The sequence below is a fragment of the Plectropomus leopardus genome, chromosome 2, assembly GCF_026936395.1.
Source record: "Plectropomus leopardus strain MGB_pleo_1.0 chromosome 2, ASM2693639v1, whole genome shotgun sequence".
NCBI lineage: Eukaryota > Metazoa > Chordata > Actinopteri > Perciformes > Serranidae > Plectropomus > Plectropomus leopardus.
In genome coordinates this window covers 13,563,714-13,590,783 of record NC_142177.1, presented here as the reverse complement: position 1 = coordinate 13,590,783, position 27,070 = coordinate 13,563,714, and the positions used below count along the sequence as shown (strand labels likewise).

General features: G+C 40.4%; 1 protein-coding gene across 20 annotated transcripts in view; it reads right to left on the bottom strand.

The window, feature by feature from the left end:
- Window positions 1-27,070, bottom strand: part of plxna1b (plexin A1b) — a 284,396-nt gene that overhangs the window by 221,734 nt on the left and 35,592 nt on the right. For 8 of the 20 annotated variants that reach the window (XM_088085695.1, XM_088085692.1, XM_088085756.1 and 5 more), the window contains 4 exons: window positions 19,397-19,458; window positions 15,163-15,218; window positions 12,916-13,042; window positions 9,084-9,193 (listed from right to left, as the gene is read on the bottom strand). The exons of 1 other annotated variant lie outside the window; for it this stretch is intronic. The gene's annotated coding sequence lies outside the window, so the exon portion shown is untranslated. Of the gene's footprint in view, window positions 1-9,083; window positions 9,194-12,915; window positions 13,043-15,162; window positions 15,219-19,396; window positions 19,459-26,178; window positions 26,194-26,435; window positions 26,575-27,070 lie in introns of those variants that run through there. 11 more of the 20 variants (XM_088085701.1, XM_088085715.1, XM_088085711.1 and 8 more) reach the window with 7 other exon arrangements.

The window sequence follows — 27,070 nt, the reverse complement described above, 5'->3', positions numbered from 1 at the left end:
CACAATGGAGGCCAGGCTTGACGGGCTACTCATCTCTTCTCCCTCTTTAACCCTTTGAGAAGAGCACAAAAGAGGGAGCTGACAAAGAGGCCATGGAAAGAAAAGGAGGTGGTAGAGGAAGGAGGTGCGGGCTATTCTTTGCTGCTTCAGCACAGTTTTAAGGGGAGTTTCAGCCTGCATTTGTAATTTGACAACTTGAGTTTGGCTCCAGCATAAGCATGGCCCAATGGATGCCAGGAATCCAAACAATTTCTAAGGCAAGGACATAACACTGTGATTAGGGCTGGAGAGTCGGAGCCTTGTTCCTACTACGAGAATCAAACGGGCTCGCACTATTGTTTATGTTCCAGTTGTCTTCAAAATAACATTTTCTGTGGAAACAACATCTGTTACTGTTGTTAACAACAATCATTTGTAATCTGTGGTACAGTTACAAATGAACTAATACTGCTTTCAGCCAGAGATTAGAATGTTTTTTTTAGTTGGCCCCTAAACCTGACAGGTCCCACTTGGCCCTAGTGTGGAAAAGTGGCTGCTGAGAGTTAAACATGGGGAGGTGAGAGGCTGGGAAGTGCTCCAAAGTGATTTAGAGCTAAAGCTACTCAAAATCTACCCTTCTTTTTGCAGCTGAAGTGGGATCGCATAGTGGATTTAAGAAGGCTAACTGCCCATTCTGTTACGCCGAAAAGCGAAAATGTTTTATTCCTTTATTGACTGGTTTTGTGAAGTGTGTGCCTGCATAAGACCTCACAAAACACACTCACACAACAAACTAGCCAGAAGCACCAGCCCACATTTTAAGAGTGCCAGGCACTTGGGGGGAGGAGGGGGGTGATAAACAAAATGAATAAATAAGCACTTATCTCCATCTGGTAAAAAACACATGCAGGTGCTGACATCAGAGTGTGTGGTTTATGAGCCATGCAGCTTGTGTGTGCGCACACACAAAATCACAAGAGAGCAACTCAGGGAGAAGAGAGGGAGAGTGATCCTGCATGCGTCCAACATGCATATGCACACACTTTCTCAATGCCCACCGCTGCCTCAGGGTTGACACCACCATGCTGCTGACCTCTTTGGAATACGTCGCCCTTCCTTCCGCTAACACGAGGGTTATTGCTGGCCAGCTAGTCCACAACACAGCCACAGTAAAGGGGCCAGACAGGCAGCTAGCTGATTTATAGGCTAGCCCACGGCCATGCTTTCCCTGGGCAAGTGGCTCTCTTCAAAGGCCCGCCTTCTATTAGTCTTATTTACAGCGCTGGGGAGAACAGACCGCCTGAATTATTTAAGATTCCCTTTGGTAAATACAAACGAAACCAGGAGGGTGTGTGAGCGCGAGGAGGGGGGAACGAAAGATGGAAGACGGGAATGAAGAAGTAGGAGCTGGAGAGACTGAGAAGGGGGGAAAAAGAAGTGAGCAATTATGAGTTGCTGCACCATTAACATTAATCACAACAATAAATGGCTATGTGCCTGTGTAAACGCTTCCCTGTTTCATCTCCTGCACAGTGGAGACTGTTACCTTACATTAAACACGAGGAGTCCCCATGCTCCCACACACACAAACACGTGCACATAGCATCCTGCATACCGTCGTCCTGTATAGTGTGCGCACTGACGATGTGCTGCTTATCTCAATGCAAATACATGCACAGGCACACACACACACACACACACACACACACACACCCACACACCCACAGTGTGCTGCCTCCTCTCTCACACAGTGGTTCTCATTAACAAGCCAAACATGCCTGAAGAGGCAGACAGACTCTAGTGAGCACGGTAAACAACCAGTAGGCTCCCTCATCTAAACTGAGACTATCTCAGCATCAGCAACACACACTTTCTGCCGATGACACTGACAGGCGGGGCCAGATGCAATGAACTCAAAGATCTGCTGTTTTTTCCACTGAACCGGTGGAATCTGGTGTTCTTTGCTCAAGGGGAACTCGGGAAGGCAAACATTGAGTATGAGTGATGGCCTTGACATATCAACATTTTAGGCATATTCTGACATAACAGAAAAATATTAATACTGTGACGCCTTATCATATGCATAAAAACTTTTGCAATCCATAGAGAACTGTGAACCTCTATATCGTATTCATTGCACACGATAGCTAATGGTCACAGCTTTCATTTTTCACTAATTATCAACAAGACACCATGAGTTTCTATAAAGAGCAGATCAAATTAGAATTATTTCCTTCAAGGTGATTTTGGCTTTAAAAACCCTGACATGTACCAATATTTAAATTGAAAAAGAAAATAACAATTCCCAATGACAAATTTCACAGCCGCCTATGGCTTCCAAGATAAATTGAATGCTGAAGCAATCTGCAACTCTGCTTCTCTATCACACAGTTCTACCAAGCAGCAACCTGCTGGGCTGAGAAATGAAGCCAACATGTCAGTGCCAAAAACTGCAGTTCTTCTAATGCACACTTGAGGCTGGCTCCAAAAGCGAGTAAATCCCCACAGACCTCGTTGTTAAAATGCCAAACTTTAATTCGGAAACATATATGTTTACAGCCTGGTACAAAAAACGGTTTTGGTTTCTATAGATTATTTCCCTGTCCAAGACAACCATCTGGGGATACATTTTTATATAACTCACCAATTTCACCTTATTTAGGCTTAACCCTACAAATATTTATATATTGTTTATTCTTATAGTTGTTTTATGCAAATATCTTTTCAAGTCAAGCACCTTATATTGCTATTTTGCATGAAAGGCACTTTATAAATAAAGTTGAATTTAACTGATCTGAATTTAAGGGTGTGGCTGCTCTAAGTGACAAGCTGTCAATACGACCCAATATGGTCACTTCTGGCTCAAAATAAACCTAGATGGCGAAAGTCAAAATGCCAAACTTCAAATTTTAAAACAGGAGTCCACAAAGTAGAGCTGGGTATTGTTTAAAAACGTATGACACCATTTCCAATACCAGTACCCCTATAGTAATACTGATGTTAATAAAGTACTTCATCTAATATTTTTTTCCAGGAATGGAGGCATTTGAATGGCAGCATTTAGTTGTGTTAGCAAATCCATACAAATAGTCTTTTTTTCTAGATCTAGATACAAACAGGGTCAAATTCAGGTGTTGTCTGACTGGAGAAGTTTTGATACAACTTGGTGCTGGATTATTTTGGTCGATACCCTTACGGTCCATTGTTTTTATAGTCTACGGTTCTTACTTTTTAGTGAAGTCTGAAGACTGACTGGTGATCCAAAATCAACAACAATATGCATCTTGTACAGTGATTTTGGAAGACTCACTCCACAGAAACTACACAAGGAAGAGAATACAATTTACACAGGAAGAACACAATAACAGAAAGTACTATGTGTAACCAGCCATGTCAGCTGCTCAGTCAAGCAATAAGATGAAAGAACAATAATGCAGATGACAGTATAGATGTTGTCTTGTGTTACAGGAAGGAACTGTGACTTCCTAATGTACTGATCAACTTCCACATCTCTTCTCCTCAGGAAGAAACACAACAAGAGAAGCCATTTTTTATGTCCACACAAATCGGGGACCGAAGCTGCCTGTCTGAGTCAGTGTCTGAGGGGGGATGGACAGAATGCTGACAAGAGCATTGGCATGCCACAGAGGAAACCTCATATGCCGAGGCCGTGCCCACTAGCTGCAGGGGCGGAGGGATTTCTACACAAGGCCACTGGGTCAGAAGTGGAACCGGGGTCAACACTGCATCTTTGGACCTTCAGGCAGAACCTTCAGGATGACTGTAACTCAATCTCGGTGGTGACATGCCAGGGGACTGAGGGTCAAACACAACCAGTGTTCCTTTGGTTTGGATGAGAGCCCATTCCACATATTATGAGACGCTGTCAATTTGATTTTACAAGAAAATAAATCCAATGCATTCCTCCTGTCAATAAAATTAAGTGCCTGCAAAACGGTGAACAAGTTCCTCGTGCCCTACTTAAGTCAATCTCATCACTCTGCGCTACATGTCGACCAAACTAATCAACAACTCTTTGAACAAAAAGAGAGCGTGTAAATTCTGTTCCCCAACAGATTACACAGACTACAGTGGAGACAGAGTTTATTTTCAATTTGCAGCCAGATTAGCAGGCATGTTTTTGATACTGTCAGAACTGCAGAGATTTTTCTTTTCCAAGTCTTCGTGAGTGAGTGGCCTTTTTAGTGCCTGCTTCAAAAAGCATCCCCCGTACCCGAGCAGCTGTCACTTTCAGCAGGCACTGTGGAGGACGGAAGCGGGGGAGGGGCCCTTTGAAGGAATGGTTAAAAGTGGGCGATAAAAATAAACTGGGAGAGAGGAGAAAATTAATTATACATAACAGACAGTTCACTTGGATGAGCACGACAGAGACGGAGAAACTAAGGCTGCTTCCCTCAAAGAAAAAAAAAGCCATTTTCTGGCTGAGGAAATTTCAGCTCTGCCACCGCAGTGGTCATATTTATTTGGCAACGTCTGAAGTGCGGGATGTAAAGAGGAATCTTTTTTTAAGAAGGTCAAGGCATCAAAAAATACAGACAAGGCTTTCATTTCAAATTCTCCACACTGGCCCTCACTTCATGCATCCTCTCTAATTCGAGCGGTTTCCTGGGACCGAAGTAAAACCGCCAGCCCTGAGCGCACCCTCCTTCTTAAAAATGTGATGTAGCTTGCAGATAGCTTAGTCTGCCTTTAAATTCGCTTCTGATTGGCACTGATGAGGGTTTATGCTGCTGGCTCACCTGCAAACTCACCCCTTGATATGATTCGTAATGCACTAGCACTTTGCAGTTCAACACCGCCCACTGACTCTCAATCCCAGCTTCTTATTCAGGCCAAATGGAGGTCATTCCTATTTGAGCAGTCAGTCAAGACAGGCCCGCCAGGTATTGGCGAGTGAGTTTATTTCATATTAAGGCTTGTCGGCTGGAGAGGTGTTAGCACCATGAGAGCTGAGTGTGTGTGTGTGTGTGAGTGTGTGTGTGTGTACGACAGGGCCTTCGGGTAGAGCCCCGCTGCTGGTCCCTCTTTAGTGTGTTTTAATATTGCTGCTGCTGTGTGGCTCCTCGCCTCAAGGCACCACACAAACCCCACAAAGACCAAGTGAAAACACTCAAATAGAGAGACAGAGAGAGGGCGGGACAGGCCTCAGAAAGAGACGGAGAGGCGACAACATGGAGAAGCAGGAGAGGATGTGACAGAAGCAAGGAAGGAAGGAAGTAAAGATCCAAACAGAGGAAACTTAGAGTGAGGTGTTGAAAAAGTGCAAAAGACAGACAGATTCAATGAAACACTCTCGGAGCACAGCGCCGGCTAACCTCTTTAGCAAGACTGACACAAATGAAAACTTATGTAATAAAAACATGCCGTTTCCACCGGCTAGGATATGAAAGCAGATATCGCATTACAGCGTCGCCGTGCCAAGGAAGCCCTCGATCATACATGGGCGAGAGAGTTTAGGCCATGGCGTACCCGACACTCTCCGACATAACCCCTGTATTGGTTTGAGAGGGGATCCTCTTTCATTTAGAGTAAAGAACTTGTGCAGCGAGCCAGGGTAGGAGAGAGGACTAGCTGTCCCACCAGAAATGATAGTTGATTTTTTGCCAATATTCAATATGCTAAAATATACAAACTCATTTGGTCAATAACCGATACAGATATATCCACTTTTTTGCGCATCTAATTTCATCAAGTCTCTTTTGTGATGGAATTAACATCACATTATGCACAGATGGAGACATGAAATACAATGTTTTTCAGTGTACTGGTAATATTCACTCACTGTGTACAATAAAAGCATGTTCCAATGATGTGTCCGATTGTCACCCTGTTGGCCAATTCTGATATTTCATTTTAAGCCAGTATCAGCCGATACCAAGGATGTGCCTGTTTTATTGTGCATCCCTATAGAGAACCAGTTAAAAATGGAAAAAAGGTGAATTTTATGCCCGCATGTATAAAAGAGGATGACGGTGGAAGAGTGGGTTAAGCCACATGTACATGATTTCTTCTCTCGAAAGATGAAGAGAGCGATGAATGGAGGGAGGAGAAAACCAACATGCAACTAGACCAGGAGTAAGAGTGTAGGAGAGAGGATGGGGAGACAGAAAGGAAAAATGAAGGTAAGAAAAGGGCAGAGAGAGAGGCGGCGTGGAAGTATGGAGGTAGTCGCAGACAGTGATGGGGCTCCTGACAGGAAGAGAGACGGGGAGAGGGAGGAAAGAAAGCCTGAGTGGCAGCATAAGTCTGGAGGCAGGAAGAACGGCAGAGGAGTAGGCTGAGAGAGAAGGCAAGAAGAGGAAATGCCTAAACATGAGGTTGTCACACTGGTTTAAAATGTCGAACAGTAAGGGAAACTGGAAAAGGAGCTGGATCTTGCAGTCACACACACACACACACACACACCGTGAGCGTGAATGCAGTCCATATATCGACTCGCCGCATGAAAGCAATGAATCACAGCACAGCGTACCCTGAAGAATACAGTTATGCACTTAAAGTCGGTTCACATATATAAACAATTCCAATGACCCAGTGAAGTAGTTTCTCACTCCGACTGAGAAAGTCCCATGTGAGCGTGATGGAATTTAATTCCACTCCTTTAATTCCTTTTTCTGAAATCCTTCATTATATGAGACAAAATATTCAGGGCCAGTCTTACAGTGCCAAGCCATGATTCAGTTCTCACTTGAGCACAGCTCTTCTGCTTTGTCATCCATCTACAATCTAATTAGACCTTAAATATGGCACTCATTGAAAAGTCCTGAGGAATGCGACGGGGGGAGTCGAGCCACACAAAGGCAGGACCGGTGGGGTGCAAAGTGCACATGTCAGCTCGAATTCCAAAGTTTGGACATCACGGATTTACCCTTCACGGCAGCAGCCAGACCGGACGGGGCAGACTTTCAAAATGCATGACACTGCTGGTCTATTGTGGGGCAGATCTGTATCATAATTAGGGAAGATTGAGGCAAATTGCTTGTAATTTTCTGGCTGGGTTGCCAGCTTTCATGTGAAATGCCATGCAAGGTCACACTTGAGCCAAAAAAAATGATTTTCTGAGGATCTCAGCTATGGAAGGTGGGAACTTTTTGAAAGCATGATGGGATAATCATCTCGCTTCTCACAGATTTTCCTCAGTTTGATTCCTTATTTTGGGTCACTTAAGAATATGTGGATGTTTGGATATGTCACTTTTCACCTGAGGAACCTGGAACATTTTGTCATTTCCACCCATGTGCCAGCTAAATAAAACAAAATGAGACTGCGTAGCCCTTGCACAAAGAGTCATCGCTATGTTTGGTTACATTACTGCCACTCCTCGCTGTCAGTCACACACCGGTGTAAAGCGATGCCTGTTTTGACTGAACCTGTTACCTCCGTTGTGTGGTTGGCGAGATGTCAGTCAGTCTGGGGTTGAATGATGTAAAGCTGTGACTGGGCACCACCTCCTAAACAAACACTCATGCCACGGTTCAAATCCCTCATCATTTAAACGTGAATGATGGTCACTGCATTTAACTGTCAATAAGAAGCTGCTGCTGCTTGACTGAACAGAGGAAAATTGGGTCATGTCACTTATGATAAAGAGTTATCATGTTAGTCACATAACGCCTTGTAAGAGAGCTGCCACATAAGATAAAATACACTGATCGGTGAAATTAAATGCACAATGTAGGAGTTCAGCTTAAACATCAGATGGATTTTCAGTGATTTTTTTGTGAGAGGCTCCAGTCTGGCCCCTTTTTCTTAAAAAAAAAAAAAGGGTTAAAATCATGTCTAAGCCCTTGCTCGTCTAGTATGATTCATGAATACACGTTTAAAATGGGCTCCAAATGAATTCACGTCGCGCGCGGGGGTCGGGGTGGGTAGTCTAATTTGGTTAACCAGGATTTGATTAAAAAATAGAACTGAGGAGAATCCGATAGAGCAATGAGAGCATTTTCAATAGCTGACAACCAATGCGCACTCAACACACCCACAGACAGCCCTCACCACTCCATCCCTGCTCAAAAGGGGATTTCAATTGCTGTCGAATAACAAAGCTCACAAATTGCTCTCTCATTCGTTAGCAGATTAACGCTCTTTTCACACCACACCAACACAATTTCTAATTATTTCAAGGCTAATAGCTGAATCGATTTTTTTTTTAAGGCAAGCACCACGTCCCTCTGGAGAACACAACTCCTCCCTTAGGTCCGTTTAAGAAAGCCAGGATGTACAAAATGTGTGTGGGGGGGAAAACACAAGCATGGAAGCAAATGTTTAATGTAAAGCCATGCAGCTTCCTCCAGTCTCCCCGGACTATTTATCCAGGCGACAGTGAGTGTGAGCGCCGTGAATACCTGTAATTATGTATGGTGGTGGAGGTGGTGGCATTCCTCCTCTGAGGCAACGCAACAGCTACCCGCAGCCCTGATAAGCCTGCTAGCTGCTAGACGCCAAACACTGAGGTTTCTTTTACTACAAGAGTCCACATATTACTGCAAGACGAAGCTTTTCCAAAGCAGAAAAGTGTGTTTTTGCTGCAGCCGACGCTCTCCAACCAGCTAGAAACTCACCTCACACTGCACCAAAAAAAAAAACCCACCCATATTTCCATACTTTCAAGCACAACGTGCTTAATGTGAAATAATTAAAAAGAGAAACGTCAATAACAATGAAGTTCGCTTGCTAAAGATTAGTTCGGCGCCTAAATTACCCGCAGTTTAACAGTTTGGTGCGGATCAATCCGACTGGTGGTCACACCGGGGCGCACATTCAACACACCGCTAACACAAACACAAGCCTCCACACACAAACACACACACACACACACACACCTTAATAACTGCATGGTAGAGATACTCCAAATATCCCGTTTTCACGCCGAGGTTTGGTCTGCAAACTCGCTGTGAAAACAGAAGCCGAGAGCGTTGGAGACATGAAGAGAAGCGAGGAGGGGAAACACAACGACAAACTCACCACACGGAGCAATGGAGAGAGAAAAAAAAATGTAACCTAAATATTTCAGCCGGCTCCAACAAAAACTACCTCCTTCCACGCGACAAAAAGCCTCGCGCCGGTGTTTTCTCGGTACTTACAGGTTCAAGTGATCCGCAGGTTAGATATCCTCGCCATGGTTTTAAATTCCAAAACTTGGGGACATTCCTGTCTGGTCACGGAGCGGCGGTGCTCTCTCTCCGGCAGCTCCCTGCGTGTGAATGGAGAGGAGAGGACAGGAATGCAACTCCGGCTCCAGGAGGGAGGAGAGAGGAGGCGCTCTGCTGCTGCAGGGCCGTGCCGCACCCATAGAGGGCGCCCCCGGGCCGGGCCGAAACCCGGTCTGTGTGTGTGAGCCTTACATTACATTAATATTACACAACCAGTCGTGTTCCTACACTTTCACATAATAGTTGATTTTATGATGTACCCTTTAAGACATACCCTTAATTTTTCATCATTGTGTTTACATTTAATTTAACCCTTTGAAACCTGGATCGACATCAGTTTTCTTGTGCTGCGTACAGATGCCTTTCACAAGCTATATGATCCTTTGAAACCCGGGGAAATTGGTTTGATTCCTTTAGATAACGTGGGAGGAAAGGAGATGACCAACTTAGCAAGTATTGTCCCGCAAATTGCAAGAAATAAAAATGTAAATAAGAAGTAAAATGTAATAAGAAAATTATCTTTCAAAAATCATTTTAAAAAGGCGGGGAGGATTATGAGAACATTATCCAAAGAAATTAAGGAAAAATGTCCCGAAAACTTTGTTCACAATTATAATAATCTTATAGGCCTAATTAAAATAATGTTACAGAAAAAATAATAATAATAAGATGAATGCATTTATTTATTTATTTATTTATTTATTAAGCATTTTAAGTCTTTTAGGCTCTTTTGTTTTTGTTATTGTTTTTTTTCTTTTTGCATATTTTCAAGTAAGTTTCACTTTAAGCTCATTTTTAAACAATATGATTGTTCAGCAAAAATGCAGTTGTGTTGGGGAAGTTTGGAGAAAATGAGACTTGGATTGTACTGTACAAGTCGTGTGAAAGTTTGTAAGCGGATTATTTGATACGGTTTTGCTGTGTAACCCGGCCCCCTATAACTCCAAGTTATCAAGACTTTTATCCATTTTCAGTTGTCTTCACAAATTCAACATAACATTGAGTAAGTAATGAATATACCTGGGATCACTTGGTGAAGTATTCCTTTAACATTAAGTTTTTGGCCTTACATTTATTAGTTGGTCATGTTCTCAGCTGTATGTGAATGTGTCATGTTCTGAGATGTCAGTTTTAACATTTTCATACAGTAAATAAAGTGCATTAAAGATTTTGAAAATTGCATAAAGCACTTTTCTGTCCATCTACTGTGCCTATGTGATAACTTTAATTATCTTTGTGATAGTTTAGGTGTCATCATACTTGACAGGTAAGAGAAATTGTCGGAATACAATGCCAGGAAATAGATTTTTTTTAACGCATAAAAAAGCAACATTTTCTCTGTGTCACATTGTGGCATGGAACACCTGACACTGTTTAAAAGACCTTGAGGGAGTCTCACATTCACTGGAAAAATACTCCAGAAGTTATCATTAATGTTACACTAATGTCTGTCATCATACACTGTATGATATTAGCACAGGGAGTTAAACAGAGTTCTCTTTCAAACAAAGTATTCAGTTACTACTGAACTCTAGCTTGGCGCCAAACTCAAAAGTGCAAATAAGTAGAATCATAGACATAAAATCATTAAAATAACAGTAACCTTGTCATTGTGATCACAATATATTCTGAAACAGCTTTCTGACTCAGAGTTTGGACAAAAAACAAGGTTAGGAACTGGACATCAGCAAATGAAAAGTATTGTGTAGGGCTGACAGACTGGTGTTGGGAGGGGGCAGAGGGTGACAACAAATATTTGCAGGACAACTGAGTGACATTGATAGCGAGTAAAGCCCTGACAGGCACAGTTTGGCCCTGATGTGGTGCAGAACATTGGAAACCTGCAGGTTACATCTACAGCAGAACACGTCTAAGCTAAATTTACAGTGAACGGTGTTTCAAAATAGAAAATGCCCTGGGAGATGATGGGAGACAGGTTTGGTCGCAAGCTTCCCAAAACAAGGCGGGCTCCTAATTAAATGAGGAGGCCCCGGGCCTGGCTGTCGCGTCCCATCAGCTGACACATTCACGCCGACTAACTTATACCAAGTGACACTCGGATGACAGATTTTGGATACAAGCTGCGCCCGTGAGGCTATCTCGCCAACTTTTAATTCTTAACTCTTTTCTTATGATAAGCAACCACGAGACAGTCAAAGTGACTTTGAAAGCTGAATTTCAATATTCATCACGCAGTCAGTGACTATCAGGAGCTTAGACAAAGTGTGTATTGGGCACTGTTCCATGATGTCTCTGCAGCGAGGAAGCTTTTGGGATAACAGAGTTATTCAAACAGGCAGCTCAGGTTACCAATTGCACTCAGGAGAGCAGAGAGCAAGATCTGGCACTAACCACACCACCTGGCCCTGGACTCTGAGTATGTGTTAGAGAGTGTGTGTGTGTGTGTGTTTCAGAGAGGTAGGGGAGTGGGGGGAGTGTATTTTTGATTGAGAAAGATAAAGACATTTGTGTGTTTTATGTGAATAAAAGAGCAGCTGAATTTCAGCACTTGCCAGGAAATTTCCCCCTGAGTCTGTCACACCACCCTGCTTTCAATGGTTTTCAAAAGCCCACTGTCTGCCATTAGAGATGGTTGGTTTGGCCATAGTAATACTAAGAGATTAGCTTCACTTACCATGTGAAAGGCTTCTGGACAAAGCCTTTCCCTATCTTACACTTAAACACTACCATATTGATTAGCTCTGAGTTAGTGAGTCCATCCAGTTCCACTTCAGGGCTACTGTAAGTTCTCATGGGAATACTTTTATGGATATAAAACATATCAGACTGAGTACAAAGTTAGTCTTGTGCAAACCATGATCAAAGACTGCATGCAAAATGGGCTTCCTTTCTGCAGTATTATAATACAGTCAGAATAAAGATACAGCACCTTAAAGATGCCTAAATAAAACACTTCTCCATTTTTATACCTACAGTGTTTTGCATACAGTGCTGTTTTTTTTCTCAAAGAGCCAAATTAATCTTGGCCGTCATGATTTGACTAGACAGTGCACAGGCCGAGCAGCTTGGGCTGAAAGCACAGAGAATATTAAATAAATGTACGCAAGGATGTTTGGTGGTTTGCCGCTGTTTTGCTCTCTATTTGCTTGGTGTTTTTTTTTTTTATTCATGCACTATTAATGGGCTTGTGTTTGGCAAGAAGAACAAACGTTTTAAGTGAGCAGAGAGATACAAGAACTGACTGATCAGAGAAAGAAGAGTCCCAGTTGTCCTTGAAAACACACAGAATACACTAACCTGCATCTGTGCAGAAAACACATACACATAACTGTGCAAACATACAGCCAGGCGAGGATGTGTGCATTAGTGCTGTGCAGCCACATACATGAAACAAAGAAACATACATAGATTCTGCAGCCTTTCTATGTGCACTAAGCAGTAAAGATATACAAAACAACAGACTGTGTTCGAAGAGAAAACACATTTAAATGATCACAGTCGCATGCACTACTTTCATGATAAGTAAATGGACGATAATGAGCACAAATGTTTTAATCCTAAAAACCTGAAAGATGATCGTTTGTTCCTCACCATCAGTCAATAGTATCCCTTTCACTGCCCGTGAAACTCGATCCCTCTTACTTAAAAGCCAAAAAACATCTGATCTCTGCCAATTAGGTGAAACTAATCAGATTTGAGTCAGCGGGTGAAGTGCAGGTTTGGTGGCCTTGTAACCTGAGGTGGCACAGCTCTGACTAAACAGGTAATGAGCCATTAATTGGCTAACAACAAGATGGCTAACTGTTAGGTAGCAGGATACAGGATATCATCTGGCTATAACTGCCTGATCTGTTTGTTCAGTCGATCCGATCCCATTTCAGCTCTCAGGATCCTTGGCCGTTATGGAGCCACGCCATCCGCACACGCTGCTGCCAGATCAGAAGAGATAAAAAAACTTCTTGAAATACCGGTTTGAAGGGAAAACATACTGCCAGTTAAAATACAAAAAAACTGCTCTGTCTGTCTCTCTCTGTTGAGATTTAAGACGATGATTAGATGTTTGAACTGTTTGGGTAATTACCTGCTAAAATACCTTCAAGATTCTTGTTTTTCTTGTTTTTCTGTGACAAGATGATTACCAGCATTTGTTACGTGTTTTCTTTTTATCTCACAGGGGCTGACTTAACATGCATTTATAACAAGGAAACATGTCCTCCTTGATGATGAAATCCCCCTTAAAGCCATACATTCATGGGGACTGTTGTTTATAGTTAGTAAAAGTATATATTATTATAGTATAGTAATTTAAGGGAATGAATTTGTCAACAAACAACAAAAATTCTTCCTGTGTCCGCCTTGGCCGACCTCCTCCTTGTTGTTAGTCCACTCATATACAGTATGTGTTCAGAGTCTCTGGTGGAGTCACGATGATCATATCATGAATATTTCATCTATTTATGTTGTTAGAATTATTTATTACAATCTTCTTGTGTCCAATATATATATATATATATATATATATATATATAGGAAAAATGTTGTCTTATTGCCACATCAGAACAAAAAACAGTTAAAAACAGTATTTTATTTGTGATTTTGCGTACGTGCCATACATTTCCGATATCATCAACACTAATTTTAAAGAAATATCCTTATTAAAGGGATACTTCACCCCCTTAAATAATATTGCATTTCAATTCCTCACCCTGTGTTATGTTTAATTCATAAAGAATTCATTGTTTTTTCACATTCCTTCACAGTTAAAGAAGAATCCAAAATCGAATAAAAGTCTTGATGAATTGAAGTTATAGGGGTCCATGTTTAACAACAGCAAAAATTATATTTAAAAAATCCTTTTACAAACTCTCACACAACTCCTACAGTGTAATCAAAGTGTCCGTTATCATTGTATGCTAAATACTTCCCAAACAGACAGCTTTTTTCTAAAGGGGAACTTCTGGAAAGTGAAACTTGTCTATGCTGTCTTTCATTTCAATTCAATTCAATTCAATTCAATTCAATTCAATTCAATTTTCTATGTAAAGCCAATTATAACTAATCACAATTTGCCTCGGAGGGCTTTACAACATAAGAAATCTCTCTGTCCTTTGACCCTCACAGCAACTAAGAAAAATATCTCCCCAAAAAACCCTTTAACGGAAGAAAAAAAAAGCCAAACTCCATTGACAAAATTAGTAAAATTAACTTGCTGAACACAGGAGCTGATGGTGAACCACTGCTTTGATTAGTTAGCTTGCTTATGTTGTTGTGTATTATTAGTGCTTTTAACAGTTAGTTCTGATTCATCAAAATATTTCCTTGATGTGACGATTTCAACAATAGCATTGAGGCCAATTGATAGCTGCAAAAACATTATACATGATAAATACACTGAGGAAGTCAGAAAATGCTTCATTTTTTTTTACCATTGTCTTTGTGCCTATAAACATAGAATGCATGGGAAAAATTCAAAAGCTTTCTCGCACTGCCTCTGCTGTGGGATTACACTTTATGTCTATGTTATCAGGTGTTAGCAAAGAGGAGCAAACCAGACATGAATTTATGTGAAACCTGTTGCAGATCATTAATGCTTAAATGTGAGAAAACATTTACTTCAAGTGAATCACAGAATCACATCTCAACACATCGGCTCATTAGGAAACTTAGAGATCAAACAGTAGCATAAGGAGACATCAAGAAAATCATTAGAGCATTGAGCAACCTGGAGTTGGCGGAGGTGAAAGTGTTTATGCATTTCAACATTATGCATATGCTGCATGTTTGAAATAGTAATGTCTTAAGTAAGGTAATATGAGTTAAGAATATTTCCGCCTTAATTATTCATTCAGAGTGCATTTCAGTTGTGGGAAACCTTAAGAGACTCTGGAGACTTGTTCTTTAAATTGTGCAACCTTATAGGCAGGCTCATTGGCTATGATTTAATGTGCATCTTTTCATAGACCTCAATTATCAATTAACTGTAAGTGCACACCACTGGGAATATCCTCAGTCATGTCCACCACATTAACATCCATTAGAAGTGAATCACCTGTCTGCTGAAGCTGGAGCTCCTCAGCTGCTGAATGTTTTCCTCTGGGCTGCAATCTGTCATGGTGGAAAGAAAAAGACTGGTACGATAATAATTCGGAATTGCTCGTGAATCATTTTACGGTGGTCACAAATCTCAAAATTAACAGTTTGGATCACACTGAAATGAGTGCTAAGCCTGAAGACGGATCCTTCTGATTATGAATGTGACAGGTTGGTAGAGCCCCCACGAAAATACAGAAAATTTGTGGCCTCATTAAAGGTAAACTGCACAGCATTTTACTAAAAAGCAATGCATAGACACATACAAAAAATAATTCCTCTCAATGATCACTTAAGACCCCCTAGAAGTGTGTTGCGGCGTATTTCTCTGCAGAGACCCTGCTGTTTACCTGTATTGTCTTTTTATTTTTTTTAAATTATTTAACTGTGTTCAGGACTTCCTGAACCAACCCTGTGTTACTAAACTGCTTTCCTAACCATGTTGTTGTGGCAATGGAATCAATGCCTATATTATGTTCGGAGATGGTTTTTTTTCAGGTAACAAAACACTACAGTCATGCTTCCTCCCCAACCTCCCCAACCACCTCCTTATACCGTATAAGGAGGTGGTTGGGGAGGTTGCGGAGGAAGGAGTACACAACCAGATTCCTGTCTAAGGTTTAAGCACCAAATGTACTTTGGTTAAGGTTTTGATTTCTATTAAATGTTATTAAAAAAGGGGGCATCCAGTGGCTTAGTGGATTGAGCAGGCGCCCCATGTATAATGGCACTGCTGTGCCGCAGCAGCTGCAGGTTCAAGTCCGGCTCGCAGCCCTTTGCTGCATGTCATCCCCTCTCTCTCCCCCCTTCACACTGCTAATCTGTCCTATCTAAAAAAGGTAATAAAAAAATAAAGTTACTATATGTGGAAACTGTATTTCAAGATTGCCCTTTTGGTGTAAAATAATTTAAATATAATGTCAATCTAGATTTAGTGATACATTCAGTATCAACATTTTTAAGACTTGCCACTTAATTACCAACATTTCCTCAATATGTTATTAGAAAATGTAAGCATTAGATTTTCCTAAAAATGGATTTTCATTCAAAAGGAGGCTACAAACATCACAGACAGAGTGCTTAAAAAACAAAAAAAATATTGCAAGGCGAAACGCCAAATGGACAATGGTGATTTCATAGCAAGAGTGATTCTGGGGTTGGCTTTCACTTTCCATAGCCAGCTCTAAAGGAGAGGATGGGGTTGAAGAGTAAAAGAGACTTGGCCTTTTAACCTGCTGAACACAAAAGTGACAGCAGTTAGCTTAGTTAGCTTGCTAAAGTACTGGCTCTTTCATTACAACAAATGTAACATCCCAACCATGATAGCTTGCAGTATAAGTGCAGCGGAGAAAGAAGTGTAGGGAACAAGTGAAAAGTTTGAATGTTGTATTTGCAAACAGATAATGACAATTCCTGCGTAGTATACCTTTAATTGCTTAAAACACATACGTCCCAGCATGTTTCCATATGTTGAGGAATTTCAATTAGCAGCAGAAGTTTTATAATGTATATAATTGCTATGAAAAGCAATAATGACCTTGATATCACATGATTAGAGCAACAATATTATAAGCATATTGTGCCAGAACACCTCATATGGCGTTTCACTTCAAACATAACAACAGTATTATTGTCTGGGTGCTGTGTGTTGAGTCAAGCATGATGATGAAAGGCTACTTCATGCTAAGCTAGCTAGCAACTCTGTTTTTTTCTCCCCCTGCCCACCTTTTTAAAAAAGCTTCAAAGAAACACATAGATATTTGGTGCAAAGTTTATTTTGAAGTTCCTAATCATAATTAAAATCTAGGTGAGGCGAACGGAAACTAATTACTTACAAACAGCCTCTTTGTGTCATCTCTCAGCTGCCATCAAACAACTAATGTGGCCTTTCTGCGCCGCCTTCTGATGTGCGCGCCTTGGGGTGTTCATGGTAGTGAGACCAGCCTTTTGATTAATCGTAACACACTGCATTTATGATCAAAATTACAGGAACTTGTATTGTGACTTTCTCTTGATGTTGGCTTTTTTCTTCCTTTTCTTTTTTTTTTCAATTCACAGGCACTGGATTTGGAGGACAAGAAGGACAGAAGGAGAAAGAGAAGTAAAGACGGGAGCTTTGATGTTTCTAGATGTACAACTGCTTTTGTAGATGTCCTTTAAGAGTTTTGCTCACTTTAAACTACAATCACACTTTTCTGCTCAGTGTGCAGGCTTGCAATAATAGCATATGGTATGGCTTAGAAATGATCACAAAAGTAGTCCCTTTAGAGGTCCTTTTTTAAGACAGTGTGTCTGTTACACATGCAATATTTTATGATTTTATTAAATATCTAAACAACTATTGGATGGATTGCCATGGAATTTAGACAGACAATCATAATCCCCGCAAATAGTCCAAGGAGACTTTGGTTAACCTAAGAATTTTTCCTCTAAGACCCACAAGTAGATATTTTAGGTTTATGGTGAAACGTCTCTACAATTATCGGAAGGATTGCCATGAAATATATATATATCCACAGTGCATAAAGGACAAATCTTTATGGCATTGGTGATCTTCTGGCTTTACCTTTACTGTCATAAGTATATTTTTTTAACATTTGGTCAATACACTATGACCAAATGATATCCCTGTTAGTCTCAGCTGTATTTTTTATTTAGTCCTAATTAGCAAATGTTAGCATGCTAACACACTTTAACACACACCCTCTAAAACCTGAAGTAAATTGCCTTCCTTGTGCTGCCTTTAGACGCCTTTCACAAGTATTTAAGCCTTTGAACCCTGATCAAATTGGTGTGGTTTGATCGTCAAGATGGCAATGAGCAACTCGGGAATAACAGTTTCACAAAATAGTAGATTTGGATAATTATTTGAAAAAGGTTAGGGAATTTTTTTTGTAATTATCATAGTTACATATTTAAAATTATGTTACAAAATTCTTATAGTTTTTAAGCACTTTCTCCAGGTCATTTGTTTTTCTTTTTTGTTTTGGTGGCATCGTGGGCATGTTGGTGTGTTAACGTTAGGAATTGACTCAAAGCCTCACATAGTGGCTAGCATGGCTGTACACGAATACTCTATGGGATTTTCCTAAATGTCAAACTACAGACTTATCCAAAAGTAATCTGCGAAACCTAGGAAGGCGAAGGAGTCATAGTACCTATGAATGGCTAGGACTAGGATAAGAATGTCAGGGCAAGCCAGTCAGAGGCAGAGTGAGGCAGGCCATTCCTTCACTTTTCTAGGAAAGGCAAATTCACTTCCGGGACACAATGCGCAGGTGAAGTCAGTAATAAAAAAGGTAGGGACTGGGTGCCAGGCCATAAGCATCACACATCCTAAAAAATGAAAATGGCAGACACAGTGGTGAAACACCGTAAACTTGAAGTGGACAAAGTCCATTCCAAAACTTGAGACAATCTGGAGTTGTCTTTTACTTTTGCTGGTGATACTGTTTACAAACAGCAACCGTCAATTCCTGCTAAGTAAACCTTTGACATTAGTGGCACAGAATTCATATGTATTTAAAATCTTGATCATATTTTTATAGGGCAGAAACAGAAAAAAATCCCCAAATGTTTTGAGGCATATAGCAGGTTACAATCAAACCCCTTATTTGCCCTAACCATTCCACTCTGTATGGTTTCAGTCACATAAGAAGAGTTTCATCATAAGCGCTGGTCTTGGATCAGCTCAGCCTTTTTACATTAGGATGAATGAGACACTCCTGTTCTCTGGGAGACTTGATACATTTTGGTCCAGACCTTTTCCTGGGTACCCGTGGGAGACAGTGTGTCAAAACGTCTTCTTCTAATGACTGCCTGCTTCGTCTAGCTCCTTTAGAACCGGGGGCCTTATGCCAAGCTTTTGCCCATGCCAGGTTTTAGGTCTCGGTGACAGTAACAGTTTTAGTCACATCTTGGCAGGTTATGCTTATGCCGAGGGTTTCTCTGAGCAGGAAGTTTGGGGTTTGGCTGGTGTTATATTAACAGGGTCTGTCGTCTCAGCTGGGCCCAGAGCTGAAATCAGATCTCACACACCTCTCTGCCTAACAGTGATGAATCGTGTTGCCTCCTGACCGCTGAGAACTTGCAAAACAACATTAAAACCCAAGACGCACATTAAAGTTTATACCAAAAAAGTCGCACCTGCAATGATTCTTTTTTTTATAATGTGTAAAACAGAGAATACTTACAGCTGATGTCATTTCCATTTTGGAACTGCTTTGCAATGATTAGGCACCAAGTTGAGTTCTTACTGGAAAACAAAAACAATAAATGTTGTCTTAATGCTTTTCCCCATAAATTACCTGCAGTTTCATCATCTCCCGGCAGCTGAAGCTTTTGTCATCGACAGCGGCAGGTTACACATTGTTGCCGCGTCTTTTAGCCCTCTCCAGTACTGTAAAGCTTGGTCCCATCTTGCCCTTGACAGAAGAACTTGTCACCCTCACACAGTAATTATACCACAGCTGACGTCTCCTCTTTCCATTGAATTATTGAGAAGGCGGAGAGGACACAAGATCCTATGTAGAGAGAGACAACACTGTTCATGTCCCAGTGGCCTTGGGGTGAAAAAAAAGTCTACAATGGACGCTGTTGCGCAGAAACACACTGCCTGTAGATTATACTGTTCCCACAGTCAGCTTGGGTCACCTGGAAAGGTGTGTTTGATATTATTGCACATACATGCTCATTACGCCATTTTTTTAGTTACTGTATTAGACACATTTTGAGTTCTAATCCAAAAAATAAAAGTAACAGACTGAAAAATGTGTACAGCAGTTTTCAATTATGTACACAAGCTTCTTTGTATGTATGCAAGACTTCCAGGATGGAGTGCCAGCTTATGCAGGATGTGTTTTACACTCCTTTGGCAACTTTAAACTACGGAAATATAAGTGATTTCTAATCTGTGGTGCCACTAGGAATACTGGCGCCCCAGAAAACAGCTCAAGAGCAGCAAACACAAAATAAATGTGAGCCATGGTAAAATCAGATGGGCCATCCTGTCCTTTTAGGATTGATAATAGAAATGTCAGCACAGCAGACTTCAGCAGTCAGAGTGCCCGAAGATCTGAACTGTCATTACACAAGAAATGCTGCCATGATTCTCTCATAACGCAGACTATGCTTGTGCAGACTCTGCAGTTCATGATATCTACCAGAAGTGTGAACTTGAGTCACATGACTTGAACTCAAGTCAGACTTGAGTCACAAATTTATATCTCTAGATTCAACTTGACAAAATTCAAAAAGGATTGTAACTCAACTTAGACTTAAATACCTTTTTATGTGGACTTGAGAATGGAAAGAAAAATAATTATGAAGTGAATAAACAAACTTTCCAAGAAAACATTTGTATAAGTAAATTAACAGTAAAGTTATAAGTAAATGATCACAATAGCAACCACAGGAAAAAAAACTTTCACCTTGTTCCTGTTCACAACTAATCTCTTCACGTCTTGGTTGCCATGGCACCATGGGGATTGTAGTTCATGCGGGATGATTTTGCTTTATTCTGCCTCCTCTCTGTGTGTGGGTTAAGGTTTTCTACTTGACAATGTTCTACTTACAAAGATGCAGACTCTAGGGAATCACTCAAACATTGTCTGGACAAATCAACAAGTGCTGACACGTCATAGTGAGATGAACTTGTGTTTGACAAAATCGTCACTGCGCCTCAACAGAAGAGACAGTCGGACTAATAAATACCATTAGTCCATCAGTCAAGACCATCATTTCTCATCATGTCTATCAGCTACTCAAGCTTTAAATGAAACATTTTCTGAAAATATTTTATGGTTTGGAGAATGTTGTTTTCCATCTTTTGAGAGGGTCACACGGTGTCACACTTCGTGTCTCTTACGTAATCCACACCGGGGACCTTACATAATCTATTCGATGGTAAGACCTTGAGGTTTCTGTAGGATTGCACTTGACGTATTTGTTTACCTGAGACTATTTCAGCATTTCCATGGACACACAAGCAAACACACACACACTCACACACTAAATTTCTCCTTTTCACTCCAAACTGTCTTCCGCACAGGAACCCATTACAGAGAGAAAAGGTGACATGTAGGAGTAGCACAGGATGGCTGGCCTCAGTTCAGTGCCTCCATCTCCACCCCTGACAGAGCAGTGAATGGCCCTCACTCACAGCTGTCCTGGACTCACTCAGCCAAGCACAGCTCAAACCCGCAAAACAACACGATATGCTAGGATGCTAAGATGCGCCTGGCAGTGTAATTTTCCTCCTGGAGGAGATAGAGGGACAGGGAGTTATTTAAATGCTAAACAATGCAACCTGTCGCTGTAACCCCAGACAGCTTCCTGATGACTTCCTGTTTGGATTGGTCATACAGAAAGCGATGCATGAGGCCATTTGAGAAAAGTGGAGAAATCCTATGAGGTTAGAGGGCTGATGGTGCACATACAGGGTAATTTTATTGACTTGGTGCATGTAACCAAATATTAGGTCAGGGATAAACTGTATCTGCATTTAGAACAATGTGCGTAAACGTCAAATGTAGACTCGCTCCCATGTTGAAAATGAGATGCTTCTTCCATATTTTTCCTATTCATCCAATGCTGCTGAGACCAATTATGAAAACTCAGAGAGTGCTTTACATTATTTGAATATCATTATTGATTTTTTTGTCTTGTATTTATTTATATCATCATTCAATTGTATCTGAGGCTTTGGCAATATTGTTTTACAAATATTCATGCCAATAAAGCAAATTGAATTAAATTGAATTGAATTGAATTGAATTGAATTGAATTGAATTGAATTGAATTGAATTGAGTGCTTTACATTTGATCTTATTCCTTTTTATAATTTTAAACAAACAGAGCAGCAGCCACACTACATCACCTACAACTTGAACAGCATGAACAAAGTTGAGCCTTCCTGCAATCTAACGCAGAGCACAAGTAAAGCTGTCTCTGCACAGCTTCATCTAATATGACATACAGCCTGGTGCCATATGGAGGAGGAAAAAAAAGTACATGCTGTGTAAGAGGAAAGCTTAATTAAGGTTATATTACCAACCTACAGGGCCATCAGCTGATGTGACAGCTAATGAAAGGAGAAAACTGTAGCGCTACATGCGTGGGAGTTCATAGAATTCTTTGAGTTTAGTTCATTTGAGTTTTAAAATTTCCCCAACAGCCCCATCGCAGTTATGTTTGACCTCAACTCTTTGGCATTAGTTCCTTTTGTATGAGAACTCTCCATATGTACTGAAGTCTCTGTTTTAAATGTGTGCTATTAATGAAAGAACAGGACATTGTCACTCTATTCTCAGGTTTTAGTGATGAGGTTGATGAAGGCAAAGGGGAGTTAATGAATGGATGAGCTAATATGTTGTCTTGGAAATCAATGTAAAACTTGTACATTTGTTAATTAGCTATTTGTCTTGATTTAAAGTTGCACTTACCAATATTTTGATTGTAACAGTAATATGAGAGGTGACAAAATCAGAGAATTATCACCTGACTTTCATCAGCGTAATTTTCTGCAGCAAGCAAATGTTTTTAACAAGAACAAAGAAAAGTTCTGATAAACATACTGTATAATCGCTGTCTGGTACCAAAAAGTCCAAACCTTACTTAGAATTCCATTAGATGTACATTGATATCTAACTCCAATAAATGCTAGTGTTGCTTTGTGACTGCTGGATCAGTAAATAGACAAACATTTGCTAGCACACTTGTCATATTAACTTTTAAAGGTGATAATATGTCAGTGCTGGGTTTATAGCTTGTTCTGCTGCCCCCAAGTGGCCAAATATGTGGCATTAACTTATGGCAATAACATTTAGTAAAGCAGCAATAAGAAATATGTACTATTACTGCCTCCAGAGAGAAAGAACACTCCTGACCATAAATGTGTACTTGTCAAATTCACTTATGATTAATACTGAATTGCATTAAATTTTAAGCAGAGGTTAAATTAACATCACTATTTTTATGTATTCTCTTCCAAGCTGGAAACATGGTCTTTTCATAAAACTGGGCTGTCTATGCAGTAGAATGGTGCAAATACTTTTGAAATTAGTGCTACGTGACCAGAGAAAACAGAGTTAAAGGGCTGTGGCATTTGCTTTAGCTCAAGAGGTAGAAAACCAACAACTACCAACAGAATGCACCAAGCCAAATCAGACAAATAAATGCTCTCGCTGGTGGGTAACATAATATAATCTTGGTCATTCTGACATAGGAAACAATATGGCAGTCAGCTGGTAACATTCTCACATTAAAGTTCAATGGTAAACTATGTTTCAGCATTTGAGGCGAGAAACAGGCAATGCAGAAACAGAATCTACATTTATATTTGATTAGCGGTACTTAGTTTCACCATTTGCACTGCGCTAAAATATGCTTTATAAGACATTTTAGGTAAGAAATAGGTGACAAAGTAACAGAATCTTGGTTTACATTAGATCAGCACTGGTTAGTTTTACAGTTTGATCAGTTGGTTTATTTTTTGATCCGCTTCTATCCTCTGTGGTGTCTGTGGTGGAGGGCAAATCCTGGATTTGAGGCGAGAGATGAGCAGGAAAATCTGGTAAGATGAACAGACGTTTACCACAGTTCATTTACACATACTACCAATGTACAAAGCTGGTTAAGAATAGCAAAGTATCCCTTTAAAACTTTTGAAAGCATCATCATGGCCATTAAGGCACTGTGTCATATTCGAGCCAACAAGTCTCAGCCCAAGGCAATGGTCAGCAATGACTGCACTATTCTGAGCTATCTGAGCTATCTGAGCTATTCTTTGTGCTATTGTAAGATGTTTTTCAATACAGGTAAGAAAATAAAAGACATTATTCTGTCATTCATTTTCTTCAGTAGGTCTTCTGTGACAGCAGACAGACGAGGAATGAGAAGCAGCAGGTGTGTTGAAAGATGTACGTACAAAGCAATAGAGCTTTCTCTAACAGCATTTATTCACCGTATGAAACAGAAATGATGGCAAAATTGCTTTTCGATTCATTTCTCTAAACTGAATGCAATTGCAATGAGTGTGACAAGCTGCAAATTGTGCAATCCCAAATGTTATTAAGCAATGCAGACAGGTAATCAAGACGTAGGAACTACACTGAGCTCTGTTGTTAAATGTTTCCATCTCATACCTCCCTTTGTCTCAGAACACACACACACACACAAATAGAATACATGTGCAGAAATCTCTAGTGCTACGGACGTACTTATCTAATGACCTTGCACACATAGTAAAGATATCCCCGTTTGACACAGCTAATTGGTCGACGTGTCAGAGGATGTTTAGCGGCTTAGGAAATCACATCTGCCCATTGATTTCTGCCCACTGCACCCCCTCCATCAGACATTGTATTGCTTAATCCAGTCTACAACTCTATTGTTGTGAATCCTCAATGGATCCTCAGGCAGAGAAGGAGGCAAGAAAGAAAGGCAGAGGGAGGGAGATCGAACAAGAGGAGAGAGAACAAGCGATTAAGAGACACTTGGGATAGGGAAGGTAAATTAGAGACTGCGGGTTTGTGTGTGTGAGAACAAGAGTCAAACAACAGCCCAGATGCAATCAGACAGATGCAGAAGAGAGGGCAGAACGGAAAACACATCCACTCTCCTCCTTTGTGCCGAAGCCTATTTAATGGCAGGAGGTTGTCATGCAGCAGTTTGCCTTCACATGCTACTGTGTCATGCCGCTTGTGTAGGTGCTGAGCTGCTGTGCCAGCTGAAGCGTGCAAGGTTGTGTCGTGGCATCTGCTCTAAGCTTTAAGCCTGTCTGCCCTCTGGTTAATCAGGAGAGTTTCTCTGTCTTCCTGTCTCTAAACTGAATACTCTGATACTTTTAGACTCATATTTGGGATCACAGCACAGGGGATACACATACACAAACACACACAGACATGCGTGAAAAGCTAAGCTTGCCTTCTGTTCCTTTCAATAGGAGAACTCTTTGGCAATAATTTGATTGCAGGACATCTTGAATGTCTCTGAGTGTAGGAGTTAGGTGCATCTACTGGCAGAAACAGTATATAATATAATATGCATGTTTTCATAAGTTTATGATTACCTCAAACTAATAATTGTTGTATTTTTGTTCCCTTAAAATGAGTCATTTACATCTACAAATATAGCAGGTCCTCTTCAAAGGAGTTTGCTATGCATCATTTCACCCTTAAATAACTGAGCAAATTGACATGATCTCTTACAAAACCATTGGAGGAAGGTAATGTGCAAGGAAAGACAAAATGACCCAAAAATTTGCAAGAAATTAGTAAAAAGTACAAGAAATGACCTGAAAATTAATTTTAAAAAAACAATGGCAAAACAAAAACAGTAAAAGAAAATTTAAAAAGTGCTTAAATGTTATAATTGTGTAACATCATTTAAATATGATGCTTAGTTCTTGCAATTTGTGGAACATTTCATACCATGTTGCTCATTGGCTTCCCCCATGTTTTTGAAAGAAATCACACCAATTTGTTCAGGGTTCAAAGGTTTAAATACTTGTGAAAGACATCTGAAAGCAGCACAAGAAGAGCAATGTCAGGTTTCACTGGGTGAAAGGCCGGTGTGTGGGGTTTAGTAACATCTACCAGTGAGGTTGCAGAACTGAATCATTTACCTATGCCAAGTGTGTAGGACAACTACAGTGGTTGATGCTAAAATGCAAATGGACCAATCCAGAGCCAGTACGTGGGTTTCCATTAACCCTCAAATTGTGCATATTGAAATTGCGAATATAAAATACGCCTAATGGAAACACGGCAATTTTGAAAAAAAAAACAACAAACATTTACCACAAAAAAAGGTTTTACATACATCCACATTTCACAAAACTGCCATCGCCATGCTCCTTGGAATGTTATCGTAAGAGGAGAAGGGCATAACATTGCAAGAAAAAGTCTCCAACATCATTCAATTTCACTTAGAAAATATTGCTTAATTTTTCTGCAAAGCTGAAATGGAAACCCACCTAGTGATTGGTTTGTCTATTCCAGGCTACTGTAGAAACAAGATGGCATACTCTGAGAAAAAGGACCCACTCCACACGTAGATATGAAAAGCTCATTCTAAGGTAACAAAAACAAAACAATTCTTAGTTTCAAGCAGTTATAGACCAATTTAAAAGGGGACCTGTTATGCACTAAAACATGTTACTGATAATTTACAGTAATAGTCAAAAACACTATTATTTCTTCATATCGTCTGTGCTGGAACACATGTACTCACCCTCTGTCTGAAGCGCTACGTTTTAGCTCCTGCTCTTCAAGCCCCCCTTCCGTAAAAGCCCTGTCTGCTCTGAATGGTCAGCATTTTAGAGTCTGCTGCATACTGTGGTTTCTGTTCTGTCACTGCAGCTGAGGAATGACTGTAACAGAGAATTATAACACTTAATACCATAGAAAATGTCCAATTAAAGCTTCTAAACACACCCCGACATATTCCAGTAGGAATGTGATTTGAAATCTTGGAGAAAAAAACAAACAAACAAAAAAAAAACACATGCAGTAGCGTGCCTGTGACCATGACCATATAAATAAATCTTCCACAAGCTGACATCACCTTGTCTTAAATGTAGAAAACTCTGTTACAAACAAGAGTATTTAGAACAGTATGAAGCCTAATTTTTTTGCTCACAAGGCTCATCTTTATATATATTTACCTCATTATTTAAAATTTGGCTATGTTTAATATCAACATCTGAGACTGTAACATCATAAATATGATATGTTACCGTTGGGGTTTGCATTATCTGACTTTGAAAGAGTCAGATAATGCAAAATTATCAGTCTAGAAAGACAATAAAGCAATACAAGTCAGTCAGTCATTTTCTGTAACCGCTTGTCCTCGTAAGGGTCGAGGGC